Genomic DNA, 6,459 nt, shown 5'->3' with positions numbered 1-6,459 from the left:
GTGTACTTTAATTCAATACCAAATGGCGACTCTCATTTTTCTTAAAAATCTTTTTTAGACTATTATTTTGGGCCAAAACCATCGCACTTTTTAAGCCCCATTTTAGGCCCTTTTTCTTTTGTTTATTCTCTAAAATAAAAAACTCATTTTCCAAATCAAAAATTCATTTTTCTAACACCTAAATCCTGTAGATTTATTTTGTTTTTCAAAAAAAAAATGGGGCGCGACAGCTGGCGACTCCATTGGAGATTTTTAGAGAGTCCAACCATTTGATTTAGTCTATTCTTTTCTTTTTCTAACCCCTCTACATATCACATTAGGATGTTTAGGTTGCATTTTCTTTTACTTTTTCTTTTTCCTTCTTTTTAGGATTTTTTACATTTTACACGCACAATCATTTCTCAATATCCGTGTATGTGATGAATAATTTGTTTATTCACTTTCATTTACTTATGTTTATGTACTTGTATCGCGCTTGCATCTTGGGTAGGGAGAATTTCACCTTAGAGCCTTCACGCGTGTTTTAATGATAATCCCTCCCCTCAAAAGGAAGCACCTCATAAGTGCATGCATTACTTTTACCCTATTTTTATTTTCCTCGTGGGCGTCATCCCACATTTCCTTGTAGGATCAGGATCGATTTCCTTAAATAGGCGGATGGTGTGCTCTGCGTTCATAGCGATGCCTAAGGGATCACTCAAGCCACCAACCGAAGGTTTTGGAATTAATGACCCTTCGCCTCTTGGTCTGAAGTTTTGGGAGTCTGAAACCTTATCGAGTCTAGATGCATTAGTAAGCCAAATCTCATGCATCCATATTAGAAATTACCTAATATAGAGTCAACCTTATCCAATTAGAAACACTAGACACGAGAAGAGGGATTCCACCCTCTTTCTTTACTTTCCATTCTTGTATCATTTATTATCCCAACGTGCTATGTGTTATTTGTTGAACTAACCTCTCCTTGTTTTATCTTTTTCTACATACACAAATCTTAAAAATAAGAGTTCTGGCATGGTACTCGTTTAGGACAAGATCGCCTTTTATAACAAGCACGTTTAAATTTTAATTGATTGCATTAATAATATGCATATGTATTCCACATCATTTTAGGCTTACCCCGATATTTAAATGGGACACTTTTAAGTCAAATTTCAATTATTGCATTGTATATTTAATATGTTTTAATAAATTGTCATCATGCATTAACCATAGAGGGAATGTCGCATAAGAAATCCCACATTAGGAATAAGCCACATCGTGTCTCGGATATGTAATCCAATGAGACTTGCATGTTTACAATTTTGTATTGCCTAAGGGGTAAAATCTCGAGATAAGGTACTAAAAGTGAAATTTCTCCTCAAATGGCTTCTTGCAGAATGTTGAACTAGATACCTCGGGAACTAACAGACTAGAAAAATAACATGACACATGAGGTGAAAAGACTATTCAAGTATGTGGGGCATTTACCGAGTTTCCTAAACATAACCCCAAATGTTGCGATCATTCAAGTTTTGCTTGAGTATTGGGATCCAAAAGGTTCTATTTTTCGATTTGGTAAATGTGAACTAACACCGACTTTAGAGGAAATAGAAGGACTATTGCAAGTACTTGGGAAAGGTTACCCTATAATGTATCCAACTAGTGGAACAAGAGAACAGTTTTATAGTTTTTGGGATTAAGGCAAGTTAGCATGAACCAACACTCGGATACGAAATTGTGCCCATTAGAATTTCTGTGTGAATGATTTGGAGAAAGAGGATCCTATGAATAGTACTGAACCAATTTTTTCATAAGTAAAGAACAATAAGAAGAGAAGCGAGTGCAAGTGTTTGTATTAGCTTTGGTCAATCTGTTGTTGCTCCCGCAAAAGCATGGAAAGATCATCTTTTCCACTATTAACATGGTTCAGAGTCTATTTTTAGGAATTAATGAAATGACTCCTACCTTGATACCTGTTATCATTGCCGACATCTTCACGGCCGTTACTGGATGTCAAAAGAAGAAAGACAAGCTGAAGAAAGAGCTCGAAGATTACCAATTACAGCTTATAGTGGCCGACCATGTCTTGGAAGACGCCCAATCACAATTAAAGAGAGAGACAAAAAAAATTGAAAAATTGGAGAGAGCACTGGATGCATTTGACAAAATTCAAGAAGGAATTCGAAAGTTTAGTATAGGGAGTTCTAGGAAGTCTCAACGGACTAGTTTAGCAAGGCATGAGGATTTTGTAAAAATGATCAGCCGAACCACCAATGAAAAATTCAAGAAGGAATTCGAAAACTTAGTATATAGAGTTCTAGGGAGTCTCAACATACTAGTTTAGCAAGGCATGAGAATTTTGTAAAAATGGGCAGCCGAACCATCAACGAAACTGTAAAAAATGATTAAACTTGTCAGTATTTAATGAGGATTTCTATTTTGATTTCTACATTCACTTACAGGTTTGAAATTGAAATTTTACCCCGAAAGTATTGCATCATGTTAGTCCGACTTTGGCGTAAAAAGGGCTCCCCTATATTTAAATATCTACTAACTCATGTCTTTTTCTTTTTTTTTTCTTGAATAAATTACAGCAATTTGATACAAAATTCATTCCTGAGCCGATTTCTTTTCTCTACTATCAGGTATTTTTCAAAATAGCTACTCGTAGAAGCCCTATCATTACGCGGTCCTGCAATTGAGCCTTGAAAAATCGCTAAATCATAAATACTTATCTAGAATCATCAGAGAGGTCTGCGTTAATCCCATTTTCAGATACTGCAAATCTGAAGACCCAATTAAGTGAAATGTTGAATAGATTCAATGAATTGAGTGCGAAAATGGCAACACAGAAGCATATAATCGATCAACTGGTCTCGAACAATAATGGCGGTGTCCAAAACAATCAAGTACTTGCCAAAAATAACCAACATGAACTAGAAAACCCACCACCCCACATGTCACATCATCCAACTACTTTCATTCCACCTTTCACAAGTCCGACTGAAGGCACTTTTACATATCTCATCCCCAATTTACCACACATCTACCTAAGCAATATCTTTGTCAACCCGGTTAGCCACTAGATTTTCCAAAGCTATCCACAAATCAACATGAACATTCCTTGTGACTCTCAAGAACCCCATCACCCCACCACAAAGTCTTTCATGTTGGACACCGCCTTTCAAACAAAGGTAGAAATGGGCGAGTCCTCCGCTCCGATTGACAAAAATCTACTGAAAAGATTGGATCGATTCGATGAATTTATGAAGAAAAGTCAAGGTTTGAACAAGTACGGGGGTTTAGACTATGATGAACTCTGCCTCTTCTTGGACATGCAATTGCCCATGGGTTTTAAAACTCCCAAATTTAGCAAATATAATGGCACCGAAAATCCAAAAACGCATCTTCGCATGTTTGCAAATAAACTAGGAAAGCCAGTAAATGAAGAGAACTTATCTGTACGTTTGTTTCCTGAAAGCTTGGAGGGTGATGTTTTGGATTGGTACTCTAATTTGAAACCTAAAGAGATGAAAACTTGGTTAGATCTGTCTACGACTTTTGTGAGGCAGTATGAGTGCAATTGCGAACTCGCACCGACGAGAACCACGCTTGAGGGGACCAAGAGGAAACAGTCGGAAGATCATAAGACGTATGCCTAGCTGTTAAAATGGAACCCCCTATGATCGAGGATGAAATTGTTTGAACATTTATCAAAACTCATGACCCGCCTTATTTTGAGAAAATTTTTCAAATGACTAGATGCTTATTTGCAGCTATTATAAATAAGTTAGAAGAATTTGATGAATTCGTCAAAATAGGAAAGATAGTCAACGTGTTGACTTTGAAAATACAATTGGAAGCTTTGCAAAGTCAAAGTAGTAGTGGCAAGAAACCTCAGTTCAAGAAGAAGGTAGGAGAAAATGCTTTCGTCTGAGATCAGGGCCCCTCGACTAGACCCAAATTTCAGAACCGACCCACCTACTCATCCCCCTACCCGTATTACCCAAACTCCCATCCTGTCCATCACACTACTGTCGACCATCCCCGCCCTTGACCCAACTACACAAACATATCTGTACCACCTTTCCAAAATTTTCAACCAAATTTTCAAACTCGATCTCGACTTCCTTTTAATCCAAGATTAGTTCAGTCAAATAACCAAACCTATAACTATCCTCAAACCAATGAAACCCAAAATCAAAATCAATATCGAACCTTCACCAACTTGAGCCGACCTCTTGACCAATTATACGAGCAACTTAAGGCTACTGGTAAAATTGGCGTGGTTCCTCCCAAAACCTACTATAGGGGCATCCCTGTTGGCTATGCTTCTCAAGCCATTTGTGCATATCATTCTGAAAGTCCTGGACACTTTACTATCAATTGTTTGGTATTAAAACATAAGATTCAAGACATGATTGAAGTTAGAGATATACTTTTGAGAAGAAGAGTTGAGTCAGGATCAAATGTCAGTAAAAATTCACTTCCTGAACACAAGGGCATTGTAGGGGGCATTACCACTAACGAGACGTTTGGGGAGCCCGCCCAATATATCGTGGATGAGAATGAAGTAATTGGAGTAGTCAAGAAACCTTTTGTGCTAGACGAAGAGCCGTTGAAAAATAGTGAAGAGCCTTTTGTGTTGGATTTACCGGAACCTGTGGTGCTCGAATTTCCTAAACAATCACCTGTACATAACTTGCAAGAAGTATCATGGGACTATAGTGAGCCTGCTCTACTGATCGGGGATGTTGAGGTGCCTAAAGAGGAGGGGGTTACTGTTGCCAAACTTGCGAAGATCGTAGAGAAGAACCCTATGCCATTTAAGTCGTTCGTGACCGAAAAAGATGCATTAAATTTTCTTAAAATGCTGAAAAGGAATGAGTACAAGGTCATGGAGCAATTGGATGGAACGCCTACCCAGATTTCCATTTTAGACCTGCTGTTAACCTCTGAATTGCACAAAGAGGCATTACTTAAGGTTCTGGGGGAGGCTCGGATACTAAAGAATATCCCAATTGACAAGTTCGCACACGTTGTGGAAAATGTTCTAACTGCTAATCACATAAGCTTTTTGATGATGAGTTGACTTCCGAAAGCATTGGGTATAATAAGGCGTTGTATATCTCAGTGCGCTGCAATGGAAAGCTACTGTCTAGAGTTGTGATAGACAACGGATCTACCTTAAACATCTGCCCATGGAACATTTTCATGAAACTTGGACTTTTGAATGTTAGACTGCGGACATCTGTAACAATAATAAGAGGATTTGATGGAGCCAGAAGGAAACCAATGGGCGAAGTTGATTTGGTACTAGAGATAAGACCTTCAAGCGGTTTGCCAAGTCATGAATTCTCGAGCGTTTATAACATGTTACTTGGACGACCTTGGATTCACACTTCTGGTGTCGTTCCTTCTTCTCTCTATCAGAAAGTGAAGTTCATTGTCAATGATCAACTTATTACTGTGTCTGCCGAGGACGATTGCATCATGATTATTAATTCTACATTAAAGGAGGAGAATGGTAGAAAAACTTTGGTTCTCCCATCATGTAGCTGATATTGTATCTGTAAATTAGATGTCTAAGGAAAATTCGTTGACAAAGATGGGTCTTTCGGAAGCTAGTATAAAATGACTAAGAAAATGATACGAGGGGGATTTAAATTTGGCAAAGGTTTGGGATGAAATTTGCAAGGTATCTTGGAGCCTATAGAGGTTTTTGAAAAGAAGGACACATTCAGATTGGGATTCCAACCGACTACCAAGGATAAGAAAGATATGCAAGTTCGTAACAAGGCAGAAAAGGAGGGAAAGCAGACCCCTATGAGTATCCCACCATTGCACTACACTTTTTCTCGGCTATCTGGAGTAATATTGTCAGAATTACATGAAGAGAGCCTGATTGAAGAGATTGAAATGGGCCTGTCTCAGCTATTCGTCTGAGTCACTTGTGAGGATGAACCACTAGAAGAAATAGAGTTCCCGACTATCCCTGAAGGAACCATGCAAAATTGGACTGCAAATTACCTTCCCTCTCGAAGAAAATTTCGATAAATTTAGGGGATTGTTGGCTGAAATCAATGACAAAAAGCTACTTTGTTTTTAATTATTTTCTTCCTCTCAGTATCATGTCAATACGCATTTTGTTTAAATGAAAGTCTGTTTCTACTGCACAGTTCTATTGGGAATGTGTTTGTTTTAAATGATATTTCAGTTTGCAAAGTTCTCGGTCTTATTCTAATGTCTGTCTACTTCTTTAAATTCAATGAAATGGAAGATTTTTGTCAATATTTATTATTTTTTACTTGTTTATTGTGCATGTTTAGTTTATTTTCAGATGGCCAAAAATAAAATCGTTTGACCCTTCGGATATCACTATTCTGGAATTCAATAATTACCTACTCGATATCTCTAACGAATTTAAAATTTAGAAATTCGAAATTCAAAATGAAAGTGATAGCGAGGAAGAGTCTG

The sequence above is a fragment of the Coffea eugenioides genome, chromosome 2 (genome assembly GCF_003713205.1).
Source record: "Coffea eugenioides isolate CCC68of chromosome 2, Ceug_1.0, whole genome shotgun sequence".
In the NCBI taxonomy this organism is placed as follows: Eukaryota; Viridiplantae; Streptophyta; class Magnoliopsida; order Gentianales; family Rubiaceae; genus Coffea; species Coffea eugenioides.
The sequence above is the reverse complement of the archived record's forward strand: the minus strand, read 5'-3'. Positions refer to the sequence as shown.